This window comes from Rutidosis leptorrhynchoides, chromosome 3, assembly GCF_046630445.1.
Source record: "Rutidosis leptorrhynchoides isolate AG116_Rl617_1_P2 chromosome 3, CSIRO_AGI_Rlap_v1, whole genome shotgun sequence".
In the NCBI taxonomy this organism is placed as follows: Eukaryota; Viridiplantae; Streptophyta; class Magnoliopsida; order Asterales; family Asteraceae; genus Rutidosis; species Rutidosis leptorrhynchoides.
The window spans coordinates 73,835,929-73,863,176 of record NC_092335.1 but is presented as its reverse complement, the minus strand read 5'-3'; the positions used below and the strand labels follow the sequence as shown (position 1 = coordinate 73,863,176).

General features: G+C 36.1%; 1 long non-coding RNA gene across 2 annotated transcripts; it reads left to right on the top strand.

Annotated features, from left to right (window-relative positions):
• The first annotated feature begins 21,297 nt into the window (after positions 1-21,297).
• LOC139896354 (uncharacterized) lies at positions 21,298-23,045 on the top strand. 2 transcript variants are annotated; one of them, XR_011776218.1, is made up of 5 exons: positions 21,298-21,502; positions 21,606-21,689; positions 21,763-21,811; positions 21,968-22,038; positions 22,544-23,045. It is a non-coding gene; the product is annotated as an uncharacterized lncRNA (long non-coding RNA). The 2 variants fall into 2 exon arrangements; XR_011776217.1 differs by having other exon boundaries at positions 21,763-22,038.
• Positions 23,046-27,248: the final 4,203 nt, after the last annotated feature.

Sequence of the window (27,248 nt, the reverse complement as noted above, 5' to 3'; positions counted from 1 at the left end):
GCAAAAACAACCGCGCCTAATTCCAAATCATGCGTCGTATAATTTTGTTCGTGAATCTTCAATTGTCTAGACGCATAAGCAATCACCTTCGTTCGTTGCATTAATACACAACCGAGACCTTGCTTTGATGCGTCACAATAAATCACAAAATCATCATTCCCTTCAGGCAATGACAATATAGGTGCCGTAGTTAGCTTTTTCTTCAATAACTGAAACGCTTTCTCTTGTTCATCATTCCATTCAAATTTCTTCCCTTTATGCGTTAATGCAGTCAAGGGTTTTGCTATTCTGGAAAAGTCTTGGATGAACCTTCTGTAGTAACCAGCTAGTCCTAAAAACTGGCGTATGTGTTTCGGAGTTTTCGGGGTTTCCCACTTTTCAACAGTTTCTATCTTTGCCGGATCCACCTTAATACCTTCTTTGTTCACTATGTGACCGAGGAATTGAACTTCTTCCAACCAAAATGCACACTTTGAAAACTTAGCGTACAATTCTTCCTTCCTCAATACTTCTAACACCTTTCTCAAATGTTCACCGTGTTCTTGGTCATTCTTTGAGTAAATAAGTATGTCATCAATGAAAACAATGACAAACTTGTCAAGGTATGGTCCACACACTCGGTTCATAAGGTCCATGAACACAGCTGGTGCATTAGTTAAACCAAACGGCATGACCATAAACTCGTAATGACCATAACGTGTTCTGAAAGCAGTCTTTGGAATATCATCTTCTTTCACCCGCATTTGATGATACCCGGAACGTAAGTCAATCTTTGAATAAACAGACGAGCCTTGTAGTTGATCAAATAAGTCATCGATTCTCGGTAGTGGGTAGCGGTTCTTGATGGTAAGTTTGTTCAACTCTCGGTAGTCGATACACAACCTGAATGTACCATCTTTCTTCTTGACAAACAAAACAGGAGCTCCCCACGGTGATGTGCTTGGTCGAATGAAACCACGCTCTAAAAGTTCTTGTAATTGGCTTTGCAGTTCTTTCATCTCGTTGGGTGCGAGTCTGTAAGGAGCACGAGCTATTGGTGCAGCTCCTGGTACAAGATCTATTTGAAATTCAACGGATCGATGTGGGGGTAATCCCGGTAATTCTTTCGGAAATACATCGGGAAATTCTTTTGCGACCGGAACATCATTGATGCTCTTTTCTTCAGTTTGTACTTTCTCGACGTGTGCTAGAACAGCATAGCAACCTTTTCTTATTAGTTTTTGTGCCTTCAAATTACTAATAAGATGTAGCTTCGTGTTGCCCTTTTCTCCGTACACCATTAAGGGTTTTCCTTTTTCTCGTATAATGCGAATTGCATTTTTGTAACAAACGATCTCTGCTTTCACTTCTTTCAACCAGTCCATACCGATTATCACATCAAAACTCCCTAACTCTACTGGTATCAAGTCAATCTTAAATGTTTCGCTAACCAGTTTAATTTCTCGATTTCGACATATATTATCTGCTGAAATTAATTTACCATTTGCTAATTCGAGTAAAAATTTACTATCCAAAGGCGTCAATGGACAACTTAATTTAGCACAAAAATCTCTACTCATATAGCTTCTATCCGCACCCGAATCAAATAAAATGTAAGCAGATTTATTGTCAATAAGAAACGTACCCGTAACAAGCTCCGGGTCTTCCTGTGCCTCTGCCGCATTAATATTGAAAACTCTTCCGCGGCCTTGTCCATTCGTGTTCTCCTGGTTCGGGCAATTTCTAATAATGTGGCCCGGTTTTCCACATTTATAACAAACTACATTGGCATAACTTGCTCCGACACTACTTGCTCTGCCATTACTCGTTCCGACACCATTTGTTCCTTTCGTTCTATTAACCCCTGGTCCGTAGACCTCACACTTCGCCGCGCTATGACCATTTCTTTTACACTTGTTGCAAAATTTGGTGCAGAACCCCGAGTGATACTTTTCACACCTTTGGCATAGCTGCTTTTGATTGTTGTTGTTGTTGCGGTTATTATTGTTGTTGGGATGATTGTTGTAGTTGCTGTTATTGTTGTTGTTGTTGTTGTTGTTGTTGTTGTTGGGCCGTTTGTTGTAGTTGCGATTGATGTTGCGATTGTTGGGATAGTTGTTGCGATTATTGTTGTAATTGCTGTTGTTGTTGTATTGATGATTCTTATCACCGTTTTCCTCCCACTTTCTTTTGACTTGCTTCACATTGGCCTCTTCAGCAGTCTGTTCTTTAATCCTTTCTTCAATCTGGTTCACTAGTTTGTGAGCCATTCTACATGCCTGTTGTATGGAGGCGGGCTCGTGTGAACTTATATCTTCTTGGATTCTTTCCGGTAATCCTTTCACAAACGCGTCGATCTTCTCTTCCTCATCTTCGAATGCTCCCGGACACAATAGGCACAATTCTGTGAATCGTCTTTCGTACGTGGTAATATCAAATCCTTGGGTTCGTAACCCTCTAAGTTCTATCTTGAGCTTATTGACCTCGGTTCTGGGATGGTACTTCTCGTTCATCAAGTGCTTGAATGCTGACCACGGTAGTGCGTACGCATCGTCTTGTCCCACTTGCTCTAGATAGGTATTCCACCATGTTAACGCAGAACCTGTGAAGGTATGCGTAGCGTAATTCACTTTGTCCTCTTCAGTACACTTACTTATGGCAAACACCGATTCGACCTTCTCGGTCCACCGTTTCAATCCGATCGGTCCTTCGGTTCCATCAAATTCCAAAGGTTTGCAGGCAGTGAATTCTTTGTAGGTGCATCCTACACGATTTCCTGTACTGCTAGATCCAAGGTTATTGTTGGTATGTAGCGCAGCCTGTACTGCGGCTATGTTTGAAGCTAGAAAAGTACGGAATTCCTCTTCATTCATATTCACGGTGTGTCGAGTAGTCAGTGCCATTTCCTTCAAAATAGTCAAATGGAACAAGTTAATCATACAGAATATTAAGAGTAGTTAATAGTATTTCGTAGCATAATATGAACTCATTTATAAAAGCTTTTTCTTCATATTAGCATTTATAAGTTTAAATTCGGGTAGTACCTACCCGTTAAGTTCATACTTAGTAGCTAATATACAATTCAACTACTACAATTCTATATGAAAAACTGATTATAATAGTATTTCGCATTCAAACTTTTACACAATATTTTACAAACTTACAATACCGCTTATTTTACATATAGCATGAAATATAGCACACAATAAATTTGATACAAGATGGTTGTGAAGATAATTCTAGCTAGTACACAAGTCGTTCAGCAAAGGCAATAAAGATACGTAATTCATACGTCCAGAAACAAGTCATGCATTCTGGTTTTACTAGGATTACTTCCCATCCTTGGTCTTGTGGAACATAACCGTTATGGCCGTTGATAAAACAGCGTGTTGTAACGTCGTTAAAGGGACGAGGGTTACGTAATGTCCAACAGTCCCGTAACAATCTAAAAACCTCATTTCTTACCCCAATTACTGACTCCGTCACTTGTGGGAACGTTTTGTTTAATAGTTGTAGCCCGATGTTCTTGTTCTCACTTTGGTGAGAAGCGAACATTACTAATCCGTAAGCATAACATGCTTCTTTATGTTGCATGTTAGCCGCTTTTTCTAAATCACGAAGTCCTATATTCGGATACATTGAGTCGAAATAATTTCTTAACCCGTTGCGTAAAATAGCATTTGGGTTCCCCGCAATATATGCGTCAAAGTAAACACATCGTAACTTATGGGTTTCCCAATGTGATATCCCCCATCTTTCAAATGAAAGCCTTTTATAAACCAAGGCATTCTTGGAACGTTCTTCAAATGTCTTACAAACTTATCTCGCCTTAAATAGTTGTGCCGAAGAATTCTGACCGACTCTAGACAAGATTTCATCAATCATGTCTCCGGGTAGGTCTCTTAAAATATTGTGTTGTCTATCCATTCTGTGTTTTTATACTGTAAAATAGACAAGAGTTAGATTCATAAAATAAATAAAAAATACTTATTAATACAAGCAATTTTTACATATATCTTAAAGCATAAACACACTATATTACATATATTACACCACACGAATACAACTATCTTATTCCGACTCGCTTGTTTCTTCTTCTTCGGTTTTGGTTCGTTTTGCCAAGTTTCTAGGGATATATGATGTTCCCCTAATACGAGCCGTCATTTTCCACATTGGTTTAGAAAAACCTGGTGGTTTAGAGGTTCCCGGGTCATTGTTACAACTTAAGGACTTCGGGGGTTGACGATACATATAAAGTTCATCGGGGTTGGAATTAGATTTCTCTATTTTTATGCCCTTTCCCTTATTATTTTCTTTTGCCTTTTTAAATTCAGTTGGGGTAATTTCTATAACATCATCGGAATTCTCGTCGGAATCCGATTCATCGGAGAATTGGTAATCCTCCCAATATTTTGCTTCCTTGGCGGAAACACCATTGACCATAACTAACTTTGGTCGGTTGGTTGAGGATTTTCTTCTACTTAACCGTTTTATTATTTCCCCCACTGGTTCTATTTCTTCTTCCGGTTCCGATTCTTCTTCCGGTTCCGACTCTTCTTCCGGTTCCGACTCTTCCTCCGGTTCCTCTTCGGGAACTTGTGAATCAGTCCACGAATCATTCCAATTTACATTTGACTCTTCATTATTATTAGGTGAGTCAATGGGACTTGTTCTAGTGGTAGACATCTATCATATAATATCAAACACGTTAAGAGATTAATATATCACATAATATTCACATGTTAAAAATATATAGTTTCCAACAAAATTTGTTAAGCAATCATTTTTCAAGTAAACACGGTCGAAGTCCAGACTCACTAATGCATCCTAACAAATTCGATAAGACACACTAATGCAAAATTCTGGTTCTCTAAGACCAACGCTCGGATACCAACTGAAATGTCCCGTTCTTATTGATTAAAAACGTTCCATATTAATTGATTTCGTTGCGAGGTTTTGACCTCTATATGAGACGTTTTTCAAAGACTGCATTCATTTTAAAACAAACCATAACCTTTATTTCATCAATAAAGGTTTAAAAAGCTTTACGTAGATTATCAAATAATGATAATCTAAAATATCCCGTTTACACACGACCATTACATAATGGTTTACAATACAAATATATTACAACAAAATTAGTCTCTTGAATGCAGTTTTTACACAATATCATACAAACATGGACTCCAAATCTCGTCCTTATTTAAGTATGCGACAGCGGAAGCTCTTAATAATCACCTGAGAATAAACATGCTTAAAACGTCAACAAAAATGTTGGTGAGTTATAGGTTTAACCTATATATATCAAATCATAATAATAGACCACAAGATTTCATATTTCAATACACATCTCATACATAGAGATAAAAATCATTCATATGGTGAACACCTGGTAACCGACATTAACAAGATGCATATATAAGAATATCCCCATCATTCCGGGACACCCTTCGGATATGATATAAATTTCGAAGTACTAAAGCATCCGGTACTTTGGATGGGGTTTGTTAGACCCAATAGATCTATCTTTAGGATTCGCGTCAATTAGGGTGTCTGTTCCCTAATTCTTAGATTACCATACTTAATAAAAAGGGGCATATTCGATTTCGATAATTCAACCATAGAATGTAGTTTCGCGTACTTGTGTCTATTTTGTAAATCATTTATAAAACCTGCATGTATTCTCATCCCAAAAATATTAGATTTTAAAAGTGGGACTATAACTCACTTTCACAGATTTTTACTTCGTCGGGAAGTAAGACTTGGCCACTGGTTGATTCACGAACCTATAACAATATATACATATATATCAAAGTATGTTCAAAATATATTTACAACACTTTTAATATATTTTGATGTTTTAAGTTTATTAAGTCAGCTGTCCTCGTTAGTAACCTACAACTAGTTGTCCACAGTTAGATGTACAGAAATAAATCGATAAATATTATCTTGAATCAATCCACGACCCAGTGTATACGTATCTCAGTATTGATCACAACTCAAAGTATATATATTTTGGAATCAACCTCAACCCTGTATAGCTAACTCCAACATTCACATATAGAGTGTCTATGGTTGTTCCGAAATATATATAGATGTGTCGACATGATAGGTCGAAACATTGTATACGTGTCTATGGTATCTCAAGATTACATAATATACAATACAAGTTGATTAAGTTATGGTTGGAATAGATTTGTTACCAATTTTCACGTAGCTAAAATGAGAAAAATTATCCAATCTTGTTTTACCCATAACTTCTTCATTTTAAATCCGTTTTGAGTGAATCAAATTGCTATGGTTTCATATTGAACTCTATTTTATGAATCAAAACAGAAAAGTATAGGTTTATAGTCGGAAAAATAAGTTACAAGTCGTTTTTGTAAAGGTAGTCATTTCAGTCGAAAGAACGACGTCTAGATGACCATTTTAGAAAACATACTTCCACTTTGAGTTTAACCATAATTTTTGGATATAGTTTCATGTTCATAATAAAAATCATTTTCTCAGAATAACAACTTTTAAATCAAAGTTTATCATAGTTTTTAATTAACTAACCCAAAACAGCCCGCGGTGTTACTACGACGGCGTAAATCCGGTTTTACGGTGTTTTTCGTGTTTCCAGGTTTTAAATCATTAAGTTAGCATATCATATAGATATATAACATGTGTTTAGTTGATTTTAAAAGTCAAGTTAGAAGGATTAACTTTTGTTTGCGAACAAGTTTAGAATTAACTAAACTATGTTCTAGTGATTACAAGTTTAAACCTTCGAATAAGATAGCTTTATATGTATGAATCGAATGATGTTATGAACATCATTACTACCTTAAGTTCCTTGGATAAACCTACTGGAAAAGAGAAAAATGGATCTAGCTTCAATGGATCCTTGGATGGCTCGAAGTTCTTGAAGCAAAATCATGACACGAAAACAAGTTCAAGTAAGATCATCACTTGAAATAAGATTGTTATAGTTATAGAAATTGAACCAAAGTTTGAATATGATTATTACCTTGTATTAGAATGATAACCTACTGTAAGAAACAAAGATTTCTTGAGGTTGGATGATCACCTTACAAGATTGGAAGTGAGCTAGCAAACTTGAAAGTATTCTTGATTTTATGAAACTAGAACTTTTGGAATTTATGAAGAACACTTAGAACTTGAAGATAGAACTTGAGAGAGATCAATTAGATGAAGAAAATTGAAGAATGAAAGTGTTTGTAGGTGTTTTTGGTCGTTGGTGTATGGATTAGATATAAAGGATATGTAATTTTGTTTTCATGTAAATAAGTCATGAATGATTACTCATATTTTTTGTAATTTTATGAGATATTTCATGCTAGTTGCCAAATGATGGTTCCCACATGTGTTAGGTGACTCACATGGGCTGCTAAGAGCTGATCATTGGAGTGTATATACCAATAGTACATACATCTAAAAGCTGTGTATTGTACGAGTACGAATACGGGTGCATACGAGTAGAATTGTTGATGAAACTGAACGAGGATGTAATTGTAAGCATTTTTGTTAAGTAGAAGTATTTTGATAAGTGTCTTGAAGTCTTTCAAAAGTGTATGAATACATATTAAAACACTACATGTATATACATTTTAACTGAGTCGTTAAGTCATCGTTAGTCGTTACATGTAAATGTTGTTTTGAAACCTTTAGGTTAACGATCTTGTTAAATGTTGTTAACCCAATGTTTATAATATCAAAGGAGATTTTAAATTATTATATTATCATGATATTATGATGTACAAATATCTCTTAATATGATATATATACATTAAATGTCGTTACAAGGATAATCGTTACATATATGTCTCGTTTCAAAATCATTAAGTTAGTAGTCTTGTTTTTACATATGTAGTTCATTGTTAATATACTTAATGATATGTTTACTTATCATAATATCATGTTAACTATATATATAACCATATATATGTCATCATATAGTTTTTACAAGTTTTAACGTTCGTGAATCACCGGTCAACTTGGGTGGTCAATTGTCTATATGAAACCTATTTCAATTAATCAAGTCTTAACAAGTTTGATTGCTTAACATGTTGGAAACATTTAATCATGTAAATATCAATCTCAATTAATATATATAAACATGGAAAAGTTCGGGTCACTACACAGATGGTATCATAACCGCCTACCGTCTTCGGTAGCTTTGTGATGAAGTCCATTGTTATCCTTTCCCACTTCCATTGCAGGATTTCCAGTTGTTGAAGTAATCCAGATGGCCTTTGATGTTCGGCCTTAACTTTCGAGCAAGTCAAACACTTACCAACGTAAGTTGCAACATCCTTCTTAAGATTAGGCCACCAATACTGTTCCTTGAGATCGTGGTACATTTTACCGGCTCCTGGATGAATCGAATATCTCAACTTGTGGGCTTCATCTAGTATAAGGCTCCGTAGATCTCCATAACTAGGTACCCAAATCCTTCCGGCAAAGCATCGGAGTCCAGTCTCCTTAACCTCGAATCGTGAAACGAGAATGTTCAAGTGTTCTTGAGAGATATTCTCCTCTTTGAGAGCCTCTTCTTGAGCTACTCGGATCTGGCTATTGAGATTTGAATGAATGGTGATGTTCAAGGTGCGGACACAAAGAGGTACCATCCTCTCCTTCCAGCTCAGGGCATCGGCTACAACATTTGCCTTTCCGGGATGGTAACGAAGTTCACAATCATAGTCGTTCAGAATCTCGATCCATCGTCGTTGCCTCATGTTCACTTGTTTCTGATTGAATATGTGCTGGAGGCTTTTGTGGTAGGGGAAGATGGTACTTTTAGTTCCATAAAGATAGTGTCTCCACAATTTGAGTGCAAAGACAACGGCTCCAAGCTCGAGGTCGTGAGTAGTGTAGTTTCGCTCGTGAATCTTTAGTTGACGAGAAGCATAGGCAATAACCTTCGATCTTTGCATCAATACGCAACCAAAACCATTTTTCGAGGCATCACAATATACGACGAAATCATCACTGCCTTCAGGAAGAGATAAGATAGGTGCGGTGGTCAATTTCTGCTTCAAGTTTTGAAATGCTGATTCGTGTTCTTTTTCCCAAACGAACTTCTTCCCTTTGTGAGTCAGCGCGGTCAAAGGACGCGAAATCAGAGAGAAACCTTCAATAAATCTTCGGTAGTAACCAGTAAGACCTAGAAATTGGTGGATGTGAGTCGGAGTAGTGGGGGTTTCCCACTTGCTGATAGCTTAGATCTTCGCGGGATCAACTTTGATACCTTGATCACTCACAATATGACTCAGAAATTGGACTTCCTTCAACCAAAATTCACACTTGGAGAATTTGGCATAAAGTTGCTCTTGTCTCAAGAGTTCCAACACTAGTCGAAGATGTTGTTCATGTTCTTCTTCACTTCGGGAATAGATGAGGATATCATCTATGAAAACGATAACGAACTTGTCCAGATATGGTTTGCATACTCGATTCATGAGATCCATAAACACGGCAGGTGCGTTGGTTAAACCGAATGGCATCACTAGAAACTCATAGTGACCATAACGGGTTCTGAATGCAGTCTTCATCACATCACTCTCCTTTACCCTCAATTGGTGATAACCGGATCGCAAATCGATCTTGGAGTAAACGCTGGATCCTTGCAACTGATCGAAAAGATCGTCAATTTTGGGAAGGGGATACCGATTCTTAATCGTCAACTTGTTTAGCTCAAGATAATCGATACACATGCAGAAAGATCCGTCCTTCTTCTTCACGAATAAAACAGGTGCACCCCAAGGCGATGAACTCGGTTGGATAAATCCGCGGTCTAGCAATTCCTGCAGTTGACTCTGCAACTCTTGTAGTTCGGAAGGTGCTAGTCGATAAGGTGCGCGAGCTACGGGTGCAGCTCCCGGCACTAGATCGATCTGGAACTCCACTGCTCTCGGTGGCGGTAATCCAAGCAATTCTTTCGGAAAGACATTGGGAAATTCGTTCACAATTCATACATCATTCACACTCTTCACCTCGGCTTCTAACGTTTTCACATGTGCTAAAACAGCAAGACGTCCTTTCCTCATGATCTTTTGTGCTTTCATGTAACTAATGAGGTTCAGCTTCGAACTACATCTCTCTCCGTAAATAATCAGTGGCTCACCATCTCTGTGGGGTATACGAAGAGCTTTATCTCCACAGATAATGTCGGCCCTTACTTTGGTCAACCAGTTCATACCGACAATCACATCAAAGCTTCCCAATTTGATGGGTATCAAGTCAATCTCGAAATCCACACCAGCTATATTGATAATAGCTCCTCGGCTAATTTGGTCAACTTTCTCAAGTTTTCCATTGGCTACCTCAACAAGCATACTCTCCTTTAAAGGAACTAACGACCAATCTATCTTAGAGCAAAGTGTCTACAAACATAGCTCCTATCGGCACCAATATCAAATAGGACAGAAGCTAATAGATTGTTGATAGTGAATATACCTGTAACCAAGTCAGGGTTCTCACGGGCATCCCTTGCGTTTACATTGAAAGCTCTTCCACACGGTGGTCCTTCGTCCTTTCGCTTGTTGGGGCACTCATTCCTGAAGTGGCCCTGTTGTCCGCACTCATAGCACTGCCTTGGTCCAGTAGGGTTTGTCTTCACCGTTGGGGTGGGAATCTTGCAGTCCTTACCAATATGCCCGGTCCTTTTGCACTTTTCACAGACCACATTACAGTACCCGGTATGGTGCTTGTTGCACCTCTTGCACTGCGGTAGAATACCCTTGTAGCTGGGGTACGAGCTAGGGGTCGGGTTGAGGTTCCTCCAGTCATTGTTTCCCTTGAAACCCTCATGCCTCTTAGCTGGGTTTTGATCAAAGACCTTTCCCTTGTTTCCATCCCACTTACGCTTCTCATGACTAGTCCCCGATTCTGATTTCGCTTTCTCAGGTTCCTTGCGGGTGATCTTGTTCATCAGGGTGTGCGCCATGCGCATAGCTTCCGGGACATTGGGTGGCTTAGAAGAGGTGACATTTCCCTGAATGGACTTGGGAAGTACCCACAAGTATCATTCCATTCTCTTAAACTCCGGGGTAACCATCGGGGGACACATCAGCGCTAATTCCAGATACCTACGGTTGTAACCATCAAGATCATTTCCAACAACCTTCAACTCCCAGAACTCAGCCTCCATTTTCTGTATCTCTGTTCTGGGGAAGTACTCTTCGATCATGGCTCCCTTAAATTCTTCCCAAGGAGTAGCATAAGCCTTGTCAATACCTTTGGCCTGAGCAAGTGTGTTCCACCAGGTTAGGGCGCCGTTCGACAGCGTACAGGAGGCATACTTGGTTTTGTTCATCTCTGAGCAGTTGCTTACACGGAACACAGCTTCTAGTTTCTCAAGCCACCTAGTCAATCCAACTGGCCCCTCAGTACCACTAAAGTTGTGGGGCTTGCAGCTTTGAAACTCCTTATATGTACACCCATTACGGATGGGCTGGTCAAGTGGTGGAGCTTGTGGGTTGATTTCCACAATAGCTACGGCTACTCTTTCAGCAATCATTTCCTCAATTTGTGCTGCTGTGGGCGCTGCTCTTCCGTTTGCCATTGCTCTTCTAAACAGAAATTTTGACTTAAGTCAAAATCCAGCATTTAATAAATAATAATATAGTATATGGCAACCAACATGGAATCAACGCAACACACGATAACTAAGTAATGCAACTAGATACAGATACCACAGAATCAACATACAGTAACGTAATTAGAACATTGTACAAAAAGTAAACAACACTAAGTTCCATTCATTAATAATAAGTTGCATACATCCGCATAAGTTCGTACAATACATGAGTAAAACATGAAACTACAAACGAGATTACATAATGAAATCTACTACAATGCCCTATGGTGATGGTGGGTAAAGGATGTCCATTACGTGGGACATCTGGTCCTTGAGCTCAGTTACCCGAACACGGAGGATCTCCACTTCCCTAGTCAGTTCCTCGATGGAGGGAGATGGTGGGGCAGGCGGTGCAGTCGGTACAGGTGGTGCAGGTGGTGCAGATGGTCTAACGCCAGAAGGAGATGGTTCGTAACGGTAAGCCTTACGCACAAATGGATCGGCAGGATACGGCACAACCCGCTTGCGGGCGGTGACCCTAGTCCTTAGTCCATGCGCACTAATGAACGACCTACCTCCGTTAACCCCTGGAATAAAGGTACCATCGAAGCGATACCGCTTCTTCGGCGGGGTAGAGGGTGGCTGCACGGGTGCCTCCTCAGGGTCCTCGTTGGAATCCTCATCACTGGAGTCATCAGAGGATGAGTCGTCGGATGATGAGTCGTCGAAAACAGCTGGAGGTGGCTCTGCTCGGCCGGTAGTCATAATCCGATATCTGAAAGGAGGAATCGGCACGACACGACCATCAGGAAGGCGTTTGCACCAATGGTTATGCTCATTACGAAACGGAACGTCCCCGTATTCCCCGGGAATCACAACACCACCAGAATGGTGCTGTGGCTCTGAGGGTCCTGGGATGAGTGGAGCTGGAATCTCCGGTGGATCCTCGTATCCATCTGAGGTGATCACTGGGTCGGGTGCATGGCCACTGGCTCCAGAGGACGAAGCGCCAGAGTCACTGGAGTGTGTCAACGACGGGATCTGCGAAACGGAAACAATGGCAGGCGAGGTGGAGGGTGAGTCTGAGTCGCTCTCCAAAATGATAACGGGCGGGACATCCGACATCTGAATAGGGAAAAATGACTTTTTCCATGTCAGTAAGTCATAAAGCAAGCACGTATTAGGCAAAATTACTACGACAGTCTAGATCATCTATAGCAGTAAATAGCATGGCAATAACGACAAGTATCATGCAATCGAAAGCAGATAATAGCATGCAGTAGTGAAAGCAAGTAATAGTATACAGCATATAGCAGTAAAAGTAAGCAGCAGCATGCAGTAAGTTTCGCGGAAACAAGTAAACTAGCAAGTTGTAGATTAGTCCTATTAGTGAATCCTACTTGGTCCGATCTAGACTCACTAATGCAATCTAATTCCCTACAACCAATGCTCTGATACCAAATGTGACGCCCCGTACAAAACCATCGTGTATGATTCGTCAACAACAGGATCTTTACACGGTCAAGTACTACATGCTATTTGAAAACCAGTTTTTGCATTCATAAAAGACATAGCGTTTACAAAAGATAATGTGACACAAAGGTCGTGACAAAGTCATTATCTGAAAATAACATAAACTACGAATGCAAAAGAAAAGTTCTATGATTGAGACGTCTCTAAGTAATGCAGCGGAATTCTAGCACATCAGGTCCTTAACAGCAAGTCTAAACACCAAGACAGCAAGTCTAAACAGCGGAAGCAAGAAGCAACAAACCTCTAAGCACCTGAGAAAACATGCTTAAAAACGTCAACAATAATGTTGGTGAGCTATAGTTTAAGTTGTAACAGAAATGTAAGGTAGGCCACGAGATTTCAGCGTTCCAAAACAGTATGAAAAGTATATGTTTAACCGTGGGCACTTGGTAACTAACTTAACGTTTATAACCCCCTAAAAGTACACTTGGCGAGTGCGTATGTTTACGAAGTATTAAACACCCGTTAAATACTAGCGCGACTAGCCCGAGTGGGGATATCAAACCCTATGGATCCATATCTAAGATTCGCGTTCACCGGTTCAAAAACCAATGACTAAACGTTACCGAGTTAAGGGGAAAGTTTATGTCGTTGTATAACCCACAAATATATAAAGTTTAAGTACTCGTGCCTAGTATGTAAAAAGTAAAAAGCGCATGTATTCTCAGTCCCAAAATAATTAAAGTAAAAAAGGAATGCTATAACTCACAGTGATGAGACTGGTAAAGTCGATAATGAAAGTACGCAAGTAGGAAGTCGGTCCAAAAGGTCGTCAACCTAAGTCAAAGGTTACTAGGTCAGTATGTTATCCTCATAAGTTCTAATAGTGCATAAAATAAGTTTAAGTGTCATCATCATCATCGTTCATCATCATAAAAGCTAAGTAAGTTTGACAAGAATAGAGATCGAAACAATAGGCTGACTTCGGTCAACTGCTACGACCTCTACGTAAATCGAAAAGACGCGTAGTCAGTGGCTATGGTTCCCTATATGAGTCCCCTAACCGTTGACCAATTTTCAAAACCTAACTCGTCTACGTTTGACCGTGACAATGGTTTAAGTGCAAGTAGGTCAGAAATTTCAGCACAACGTTAATAGGGTGTAGTGACATTCGGAAGGCCATAAATCCTAAACTATAACTCGGATTAAGACGAGGTCTAAACGGAAAATCATCTACTCAAACCGAACTAACTTAAAATCAACTTTCCTATAGCCCAGGTGGTCTGATAAGATCCCGAAAATAGTAAGAAAGGTGCACCGGTGGGGTTCTTAGTGCTCGATGCTCATCACGGTTCTCATCCTTGATGCTTGTAGCTTCAAGTGTACAACTCGTTGATGGGTTAGCATCACCTTGACCAAGATTCTACCATCAACACACAATAGGTTAAGACCAAGTAAGAACACAACTCATTTAAGAGTCTTAGATGGATGATGAACCAAGGTTACATCATATCCTTAGTCTTAACACAATTACAAGTTACATTTACAACTAAAGCTACAAACTTTACTTCAATCAAGCAAATATGAACATAATCTAAGTCAAATGAAGTGATGGAACTCTAAGCTAGAGAGCTTGGATCCCTTTCACACAAGTTACAAGGTCACAAAGCTAGAAAGCTTGAACCTTTAGTGTTCTTTAAAGAACTTGAAGCATAAAGCTTAGATCTTTAAGTTATATGAAGACCATAAACACAAGTTTTGATCTTTATAACAAAATAATGAGATCATAAGTTAGGAAACTTAGATCCAACAAAAGATATGAAGATTCAGGCTAGAAAGCTTGCATCTTGGTTGTTCTTAAAGATCTTGAAGCAGAAAGCTTGGATCTTTAAGTTACATGAAGATTACAAACACAAGTTTGAATCTTTATAACAAAATAACAAGTTTAAAGTTAAAAGACATAGATCTACAAAGTAGGTGAAGATTCAAAGCTAGAAAGCTTGAATCTTCCATGTTCTTGAAGGACTCAAATCCATGTTTGAATCTACAAGATGTAATCAAGATCAAAAGCTAAAAAACTAGACCCATGATGATGATGATGAATTCGTGATGATGAGAAGGAGAAGAAGAAGAAGAGAAATTCAAAATACTTACACTTTTTAGAGAGAGAAAGAACTAGAGAGAGAATTAGAGAGTGAGTGTGTGAATTACAAATGAAAGCAAGTGTAAAATGGATGGAATGAGGCTTGTATTTATAGATGAATGAGGGTGTGGGAGGGGTGGGTTGGCCGTGATTTTCAAGGGGGACAAGGGAGACCAACTTTTGCTTTTTGATTAATGGTTGTTTAAAGTTGGTGCTTATGTTAGGATCCCATGCAACATTAAGGATAATACTTGACATAAATGCTAGCATGTTCCCTCTAATAAATGGGCATTTGTCTTACATATTAATGGGTCACTAGCTATTAATAATTGGGCTAATTAAATAGTCCACTAACTAGTGTAGGGTGGGCTAAGGCCCAACAAGGTAGAAAGTACAACAAGACTAACTAGTAAGCATAAGTAAATTACTACGCGTAATTAAGAATCCAAAAACCCAAGTAATTATTATTATGAAATAATAATTAAGATTTAATAGTCATAATATTCCGATTACAACAAAAGTTAAACGTGTACGCAGTACGCAGTTTATTCGTAACGTCAAGTGACACTAACGGTCATAAAGGTTTCCGGTGATCAAGTTAAGTAACCTACGTACTTAAAGACACGTTTTAACACATAAATGAAAGTAAGCCATGTGTATAAAGATTCCAGAGTATAAAGTAGCACAATACGCACAAATACGCAGTTTCGCTAAAACACAAGGCACAAAAGCAAGTCGAAAAAGTTGGGACGTTACAGTCAAGGTGGCGTGTTAATCAAATTAAACAACGTGAGACTAAGAGGGAATAAGAGTTGGATATGAATAGAAGAGTTCGAGTATAAATGCACAAGTAGTCAAGTAATTCCTACTTCAAGTCTATATGCCGGTTGTAGTCTAGACTCACTAATGTACCCTATGACTCGGGGTTGACACCAATGAACTCTAAATCCCTACAACCAATGCTCTGATACCATCTGTAGCGACCCGACAAAATCGTCATTGACGGCGCCGTCTACTTGGGTCCCATTACGTGATCATAAGTCTTTAAAATGACGTTGACCAAAATATGTCACATTCATTTCAAATGTAAAGATGTTCCAAGTTTACAAAAGTAGTTCAACAACTAGTGACGTTACAACGTTTTACGTACAAATGAAACCTATGCGACACAGTTTAAAATGTAATGTCAAAAGATGCTCCATATATGCATGTATACTCGACATCCAAGCAAGTATCAAAATAGTGAGCGGAAGCATGTAACACATATCGTTCAAGGACCTGAGAAAAACATAGAAAATCTATCAACGAAAACGTTGGTGAAATCATAGGTTTAGTAAGTGAGTACGTAAGTAAGTTGAACCACAAGATTTTTAACGTTGAAGTAATAGTAAGAACATTCTAAAAGTAGTTATCACGAGCACCCAATTATCAATGCTTAACTAACGTTACCCCATCACAAATAGTGTTAGAACATACACTGTTTCTCGAAAATATGTTTCATCCGCATAACGGTAGCGAACCGTCCGAATGAGCGTTTGTCAAACCCATATGGCCATACAACATAAGTTCTCGCTTACACCCGGCAAGTGTAACTAATGATAATCGAATTGAGGATTTTGTTCTAACTCATACGTAGAATGTTTGTTTTCGTACTTGTGTTCACTTTGTTAATCGAAACGTTTATGTTTTTCTCATCCCAAATGTAAGTTTAAAAGAGTAAAAGTGGGACTATGATATCACCTTGAGTGCACGAGTAATAAAGTACTTCACAAGTAAACGTGTGTAAGGACAATTGCTAGTCTTGACCAAAACAAGTAGGTTGTATCAATAACGGTAAACACGATTGGTCATAGTTGTTCAATTAGTCCTATGGCTCATTACGACTCAATTAATTAGCATGTGAATCAAACTTGTCAAGTTTCATGCAAGATACAAGTATAAGAGCAAGTTAGAATGATTGCATAAGTAATTGGTTAAGTTTGATCAAAAGTCAACTTTGGTCGGGTCAAAGTCAACAAAAAAGTCAACACATTCGGGTTGGGTTCTGAATTATTTTTCTGAGGTTTTTAATCATATATAAGCATGTTAGAACAAGTTACATGTGAATCGGAGGTGCGTAGCATAGTTAGAATTAAATGGTAAATGACCAACCGAATCAGAACCTGGCAGTTCATCTGGACGGCGTCCAGATTGACTGGATGGCGTCCATATGTGAAGGCCGGGACGGCGTCCAAATCAGTGCACAGGTCTGCTTGCTGAAATTACACAAGTGCACGAACCTAACTTCAAACAATCACAATTTATGATCCGTAAACAATCAAAACATGTATCTTATATCATCGGAAAGGTATTTTTACAAAGAACGCAACTAAGCACATTTCATCAATCAATTCAACATTTACAACAACCAAAATCGCATTAAATATTCACCATTTATTACATTCAAGTCCATTAAATGTGTTTCATGATTCGGGCAACCAATTTACATGTATGATATGCCGTTTCGAAGGTAATTAAACACACATTGCAACTAAACACTAATCAACAACATTTCATAGCATTTAATGCATCAAAGTTCATAATCAAGCCTATCAAACCCTAACTCAAATCACCAAAACAATAATCATGTTAATGAAGTTTCCTTAATCAACCTACACATCAAAATGAAGCTAGTGATGCTAGTAATACATTTAATACATGAACTTTTAATATTTAACAACATTTAAACAACCAAATCACAAAATCAAACATACCAACTTTCAAGTTCATGCTAGTTACTTAAAATAACAAGATCGAACATATAAATCACATATTCATGTTAGACTTGAGCCATAGACACTAATTAACACTTTTATAAGTCAAAATTCTCAAGAACACAAAATCTAGTGTTTTTAGAAAGTTACCCAAATGAGATGTAATCGGTATGGAATCGAAGAGGAAGATGCAAGGATTCCAAATATATAATTTGTTTTAGTTGATGCTTGCTAGATTCAAAATAGATGATGATTCTTTGTTTGGTTGCTTGAGAGAAAAAGAATGGAAGTATTAGAGAGGGAGGTGAAGAATGAATGGATGAGAAAGGCTTGACCATTTGACCTAGTCAAATGTTTGGCATCTTGGCGAGTTTAGTCCCTCAAGTTTGAATCGGGTGCGTGAATTACCTAAACGAGATAATTTAAAACGCGTATTAACGGAGGATGTTATAATTATATAACGGACTTTAAAATAGTATAACGGAAAGTAAACGGAAAAAGACGGGATGTTACACCGGTAACGTACCAAGTAACCAGAGACCTTGAACCTCATCCTCAAACTTGATACCCAATCCTGCAAGTTGATTAATAATACCCTGATATGCATTTAGGTGATCTGTAATAGGAGTCCCATCATGATACTTTAAACCCATCAACTGTTTAATTAAGAACAACTTGTTATTCTCAGTCTTTCGTTCATATAACTGTTCAAGCTTTTTCCATAAGGCTTTAGCATCAGTCTCCCCAGTAATATGGTTCACTACATTATCATCAACCCACTGCCGAATATACCCACATACCCGTCTATGCAAAATTTTCCATTGAGATTCAAACTTACCCTCAGGCATACTCTCAGTAAAAACAGGTAAATAATAATCTTTCACATAAAGAAGATCCTCCATTTTACCTTTCCAAACATGATAATTTGAACCATTTAAACTAACCATCTTACTTGTATTAACTTCCATCTTTCACACAAGTCAATCAAATAACCTTAAGCTCTAGATACCAATTTGATGGGAAAATAAATCACAATGGCCAATTTACAAAGCGGAAACTAACATCCATTTGACAAACATTTCCCGACCCGTATGAACCCGTGAGGAAACTAACAAATAAGGTATACCACAATCACCACAAATCAGCCCCAATTCTGTCCCAAATCAGCAAATACGAAATAAATAAGCACACACAATACACACGAGACTTTTTACGTGGAAAACCTCTCAAAATCGAAAGTAAAAACCACGGGACTCGTAAGCCACTTAAACTTCACTATCATCAACAAGGAGAGAAATACAATAATCATTCTCTAGATCAACTAGAGGTATACAACATCATCATACTCTTGAACAACAATAATCAACAAGTATATGAAGAAATTAAAGACAAAAGATGAACAACACTACCAATAAACTGCCCTATGTTCCAGCAGCAAATTCACGACCTACAGACCTCTTTAGACAAAGTCAACAGTTGAAAATGTTGGCACTGATGTCAGGAAGACACAGCCCAAAAATGAAGAAGATTCAACGGTCGGATCTCCGGGGATCGTCGATTTACTGACCTGCTGTCACTGTAGACGGAAATGGGGTTTCACTCTTTTTCTTGATCTATCTCTCTAATCTCTCTTGATAAATACAGCTGCAAACAATCGAGATATTAATGCCCCCAGATGTTGACCAGGTCAAACTTCATCTTGGGCCTATTTTTTTGGGCTTGGGCTTCCTCATAAATAGAAACATAAATAAACCCAACAGTCAGTCCTCTATTCTCTTTATTCTCTATCAAGTTTAACATTTCTGGTATACAATATCAATATCAATCCTAAATAAAAGTTCCATTCTTTTAGTTAAAACAACCTATTACTCAATATCTTATCTGATGTTACCTTTATTTAAGAATACGTAAGTGGTGGATTAAAAATGAATTAGAACTTCAGGATTTTGCAGAATTTTTAGTGGGTTAAGAATCTAATGTTGGGAAATTGGGATTGATGCTAAAAAGGTTTGATCTTTATTGGGACTTTCCAAGTGGGTTAGTTGTAATAACAAATATGGCAAATTCCATAAAAATGTAACTTATTTTACATGTTTTCCTATTTTCGATAATCTATTTCATTTGGATATAAAAAAGGAGTCTATTTCAAAAATTAATCAAAAAAAGGGGTGTCGTTAATTTTCAATGTTAAGTTGTATCATGTGTCGAGAGTACTTTCGTCTTTTTATTAGTCTCGTCTATTTAAAAAGAAAGAGGAAAATGGAGTAGAATGATAAAAGGATGAAAATACCCTCACATGTATCGCACATGATACAACTTAACAGGGAAAGTTAACGATACCCTTCTTTTTGAATGACTTTTGAAAAAGACTCATTTTTTATATCCGAATAAAAATAGATTACCGAAAATAGGAAAACAAGTAAAATCTGTTACCTTTTTATGGAATTTGCCCCTTTTAGGTAGGGTTTCTAAGCATTTGAATTAACTTTTCAAGATTGTGGTGGGGTTGTTAGCTCGAGTCAGTTTGTATAAGGAATTTTGTTGGATGATTATTAAGTTTTCAATAATTTAATTGAATTGTATGTAGGAAACTATGAATTTTAAAAAGTATCGATATGTAGTAGGTCAAATGGCCGTAGGGATGTAAGTTAAATAAATCTATCTATCTATCTATCTATATATCTATAGTTTCTATTAAAATTCTAAAATGATGATGTCATAAATGAGACTATTCTTTTTTGTAAAGAAAGTCAAAAAGAAAAAAAAAAATTTGAGAGCACGTTGATGATGTCATTAACTTAATTAATAATAATTAAAAATATATTAAAAAAACACCCGTGTTTAGGGTTAATTATTAATTAAAAAACACCCGTGATATTTCAATTTTTCCCGATCCTTTTACAACTACAATAAAACCCTAGATAGTTGAATGGCGATCGATGGCTTCCATAAAATCAATTGAATGATTGATTGCATAAAAATCAGGCGACGAAGATTGGAGGGTTATCAAATACTGTAAAAATTGAAATATCACGCCTATTATCATCTTCTTTTATTTCTTTGCCTTTTCATATAACTTTTCAAGTAAATCAATCATTTGTATTTCTAGGGTTTTTTTTACCTCTGCAGATTCGATGAATAAGCTAATCATAGAGATGTAATTCACTCTTCGAGCTACTAAATACGGAGTAATTGTGAAGATCTTTTCCCAGTTAGATTCAAAAATCAAAACCATTCATCAACGTCTTCTCTTGGAATTTATATTTTCAACAAGGTAACTCAAATCCAAACTAATTTTTTGTATACTAATTTGCTATTATTAGTTTTCTTTTGATGTATTGTGAAGATCTTTTCAACAAGGATCTTAATGCTCATTTGTTATTCATTTGTTTAGTGTCTAAATTTTTGTTTATCAACTGGTAGTTTTTTGATTTTAAACTAATATAAAATACAGGATTCATATGGGATTCATTATGATGAATTGATAGGAGACACAATGTTACTTTAAATTTTTGCTTCAGAATGTGGAGGAAAACGTGCAATTCTATTGAATACGTTCTATATCTACAGGTAATGCAAATAATTTTCTTACATGTTTTGGTATAAAATTAATGAATTATTTGAATGTTGTCGCATGTTTCAAATGATGCTTAAAGTTTGTTATATTATTCAGGTTCTCGAGAAGTCGTGACGTTAAAGTTATAGGTTTTCATTGTTATGACAACTGATTACTCCTCTGGAACACACTTATCGAAAGGTGAGTTTCCATCTTTATATGAATACTGGCTAAAAATAAAAATGAAATGACTAGATTGATTGAAAAAATTCAGGTAAATGGCTAAGATATATTCTAAGGGCAAGTGGCAAAGGGCGTTCGAGGTTCTAATTCTTTTATCCAAAATTTTTTTACCTTTTATTATGATTACTATAATTCTTTTATGTAGTTATGGTGTTGCTTTACTTACTTTAGAGTTTTTATTTTTGTGTTTAATTTGCCTCATCTTTTTGTGTTCCTATGGGCTAAAAAACGAGAAGGAGGTTGCTCAACATGTTGGAATCAAAAGCAAAACACATTGCATCAAGCAATTTCAATTATTGTACCTAAGGTATAAAGTTCTTATTCTTATGTAATTATTGATATTGCTATTGCTATATCATTTGGAAATGCAATTTTAAAATTGATGGGTTGTATTGAATTTTTTGTTTATATATAGTTGCAGATTCACTAAAGTACTATAGTCTTGAATAACCTTTATATAATAATTTTTATGTTTTGAATGAAATGGAATCTGAAGAAGCTGAATTGTTGAGGCCATTGGTATGGCTGCAATTAGTATGGGCTTATAATTTCATAACCCTAAATCACTTGTCATAAATTTTTAATCGAACGCAGAATTTTGTTATTAAGGTTGCGAAATACGGTTATAAAATGAAACCTTACAAGAAGCTTGATTTTTGTGCTGCCAAGATGTATCTTAGAAACCAACACATTTTAGTTTCTAGGGTAGAGAAATTAACAACATTGTTAGTTTAGTGTTTTTTTTATCTTATGCTAATTGCATTTTTTTACTTTCATTTTTATTGTATTTTTTTTCGTTTCTGTTGTTGTAGGTGATCAAATAGCATACACATTTCCTGCACAAGGTAAGCGAGTACTTTATCTCTATAAATAAAGTTAGATGGTTTTAAAAGTTGGTGCACAGCTATAACGTTAGATTGTTCCAAAGGTTTATTCCTTCCTGCATTCCACTCTTTGTACATGTTTGACCCCTTATCGAACTGTACACACTGTGTAAAGGAGATATATCATGAATAATCAAGTGAAGGAATGGTATAAAGTTCAAGAAATTGAAGAAATCATGCGTCAATTATAAATGCTTTACTAACTGAAGAACATAAGAGGATTAATTTGACATCTTAGTTGAATAATTATAATTATATGGAGCAACAAATATTTGGAGGGAGTTGTAGATTTTGCTCAGTCTCTTATATATTGTTTTTTTCATTTTGATGCACATATGTGATCTAAGTTAGATTGTTATTTTTTTGTTAGTCTTTGTATTTTATACTTTATTTTAGTGGGTACCTAGTAAATTCAGTACTAATTTTTATTAATGAGTGAGTTCATGTAACGAAGTTATTAATGGGCAGGTCATATAAACTGACTTAGCTTTCGACTATTCAACTTGGTTGCAATTAACTCTGTAATCAGAAAATTATTTGTTTGTAAGAATCTGAAAATTATCAAATAATTGTATAACTATCTTTTAACAACCCCGTGATTTCACGGGTCTATTAACTAGTTATCAATGAAGTAAATATGTATCTTATGGATGCCCAAAAGGATAATGTGTTCTTCAGTTTTTGCTCAAAAAAGATACATTTAAAATGTGTGAAATTAAGGTAATATTGTCCAACCGACACACATTATCGCTCTGTAGACTTCACGTCAACTTTGTTGGAGTTTATAAAACTTACCTTACCTTGATTGAATATTTTGGTATTTTATGTTACATTTTTCGTCTCTTTGACTACTAACCGTACATACATTCATAATTTTGATTGAAATCCTCTTATTGGATCTAAATTGAAATTTAGTGTGAATACGAGTCTACATTTAGGTGTGAATTACGAGTCTAGATTTCAGTGTGAATTACGAGTACATTGTGAATTACGAGTCTGATTCAAGTTATTGTGAGATTAATCACAATTTTGGTTTGGGCAATCCATATACTAGCAAATCAAGCAAATATTTCTAGCATAGTTAGTAATTATAACGTACATTCACTTAAATCACACTAAATCCAATGAGAGGCTTGTAATCAATATTAGAGAAGTATGAATGCTTAGTGGTCAAAGAGCCCAAAAAGATAACATAAGATACTAAAATTACCAATAAAGGTAATGTAATGTTTATAATTGTGAAAAAGAAAGATGACATGGCATGCCTTTCGGGTTCTGTTTTCAGTGTCTTTCGGCTATGTTATTTGAGGCAATTACAAGTGTCGACTTATTGACGACTTCACTACCTCGAGGTAGAGCCTAAATTGATTTTCAGGCAGGCTTTAAAACCCATGGAAATTTGATTCTACCATTTTCATGGCGATTAAATTATTTTATTTATTTTATTTTTTTGGCCGGAGAACCTCACGGAAGCAATCTCTCTACCTTGGAGTAGAGAGAGGGATAACTTTTTCTTCCTTTGGGTGGAGAATTTTTTCTCGACTCGTGGTTAGAGAAACAACTTCTCTTTTATTTCAGGGTAGAGGAAGGATTGTCTACATTTCACCTCTCCATGCCTCGCATATGCGGGATTGGGTATTGCTGTTGTTGTAATGATGACGTGGCGTCTACGTGGCAATGACATGGCTGTCAACTAAATAATATTAACTCAATTTCACATTTTAAATTGTAATCCTTTTTTTGGTAAAATTGAAAAACATGTTAGCTTTTTAGGCATCCAGAAATGTCATTATTACCTTTATTGGTAATTTAGGTTACTTTTTTGGGTCGTTTGCCCTATGCTGTAGTATGATAGAGTGAGGGGATTAAACTTGGTTGCATCTTCTTCATGTTGTCGTACTTTTAATAATTAACTTGTTCATGTTGGGTGCAAAGAAGATCAAAACAAATGAGCTGAAGTTATCGTGTTCGGGTGATGTTTATCATGTTCGGGTGATGTTTATTGTAAAGACCCGTCCTAATCCATAAGAACGAATACAATAACATTTGGTTACATCGCGAGGTACTTGACCTCTATATAATACATTTTACAAACATTGCATTCGTTTTTAAAAGACAAACTTTCATTACATCGAATGTTGACGGCATGCATACCATTTCATAATATATCCAACTATAATTGACTTAATAATAATCTTGATGAAATCAACGACTCGAATGCAACGTCTTTCGAAATATGTCATGAATGACTCCAAGTAATAAATCTAAAATGAGCAAATGCACAGCAGAAGATTTCTTTCATACCTGAGAATAAACATGCTTTAAAGTGTCAACCAAAATGTTGGTGAGTTCATTAGTTTAACATAAATAATCATTTCCATCATTTTAATAGACCACAAGAATTTCATTTCCAGTTCTCATAAATATACGTCCCATGCATAGAGACAAAAATCATTCATATGGTGAACACCTGGTAACCGACATTAACAAGATGCATATAAGAATATCCCCTATAATTCCGGGAAATCCTTCAGACATGATAAAAACAACATCGAAGTACTAAAGCATCCGGTACTTTGGATGGGGTTCGTTAGGCCCAATAGATCTATCTTTAGGATTCGCGTCAATTAGTAGATCGGTTCACTAATTCTTAGGTTACCAAGCAAAAAGAGGCATATTCGGCTTCGATCATTCAACCATATAATGTAGTTTCGATTACTTGTGTCTATTTCGTAAAGCAGTTATAAAAGCAGCGCATTTATTCTCATTCCCAAAAATATATATTGCAAAAGCATTTAAAAAGGGAGTAATGAAACTCACCATACTGTATTTTGTAGTAAAAATACATATGACGTCATTGAACAAATATAGGGTTGGCCTTGGATTCACGAACCTATATCATTTGTATATATATTAAAACTTATAATCGTAATCGAACAATTTCATATATTATAACTTTATATATTATTTATTTAATTTGTATATATATATTTGAAAATGATTATTATTTATATAGTTATATATATATATATATATATATATATATATATATATATATATATATATATATATATATATATATACATATATATATATAGCATTATATTGTAATTCAATAATTTGTTATATAAAAATAATACTAATTACGATAAAAATTAGGATAATTCTAATAATAGCAATAATGATGTTAATAAAAAAGAAAATATTTTTAATATTAATAATAATGATATTACGAATAAAAATAAATAAAAATGTTATATATTTATAATAATAATAATATTTGTGATAATAATAATGTTAATGATAATAATAATAATAATAATAATAATAATAATAATAATAATAATAATAATAATAATAATAATAATAATAATAATAATAATAATAATAATAATACTAATAATAATAATTCTAATAATAATAATAATAATACCAATAATAACGAGATAATAATAATAAAAATATTAAAGTTACTACCTCACTAGAACAGGCTTTAAAAACAATAGACACCACCAGCCGGGCTTGAACCCGAGACCTCTCGCTCACATGCTAACACTCTAAACCCTTCCTCCACTTCTACTTTTCTGTATTTCTATGAATTCAACAAATATTTTACTCGTTTCAGCTTCCTATGTCTAGCCTGCCATCGACCCAATCTGCACAATTCTCGGCCCAACTGTACAACTCTCGGCCTAAGATAGAATTAACCTCTCAGCCCAACAAAAGATAGCAGCCCAAATTCCATTAATAAGGATTCGGCGATGGTTGCTGTAGCGACAAAAAAAATATATATATATATATCCGAATAGGGTTCTTCAAAAAGAATTCGATAGGAACAAAAGGAAGTGGGGTCTTCGATTCAACTTATAAACATTCTACTAAAACAATATCATCTAAAATCATCATCTTAACTTTTCTGTTTCGTTAATATCATTCCCATTAATCGTCATCATCATTCTAATCCTAGTATAATCATCATCTCCATAATCGAGCATCTTCTTCTCAACATCTCTTACATTAACATCATCATATCTAACATCATCATCGATATTATCCTTAATACATCACCATTGGCAATCATCTTAGTCATCATCAAATCGACATCATCATAATTATTTTCAACGGCGAAAACCATCATCAATATGAATCCTTTATATATTAATTATACAACATATTGGAACGTACCCAATCATACAAAAAATAAACAACACGTCATAATATGAGGTCCCTTATGGTCGGTCAATCATGTTCCATGTATCACTCACCAATTTGCAAAACAATTCACGGGCCATATTATCAACACAAAGCTCCGGTCCTACTACATTTCGATTTCTATATTCCTTGATAACACAAGTGGGGTTAAGTTGTCAATGTTTGTAGTTTTACAATATAATAAAAGCCTTTGTTTACTTGTGAGTGGAAATTTAGGATCCAAGAACAAATATCCCCATTATGACCCCCCCCCCCCACTTATCCTTTCAATATCATTCTTGTCGTTGTATTAATAGAAGTGGGTCATAGCGAAAGTAACAGAAATATTGCAGCAGTTATCAGTGATGGTATTGGATGGTAGTGATGAGGTTTTTAAGGTGAATTCTAGGGTGGATGAGATGGTGGTTTCCAGGGTTTTAAA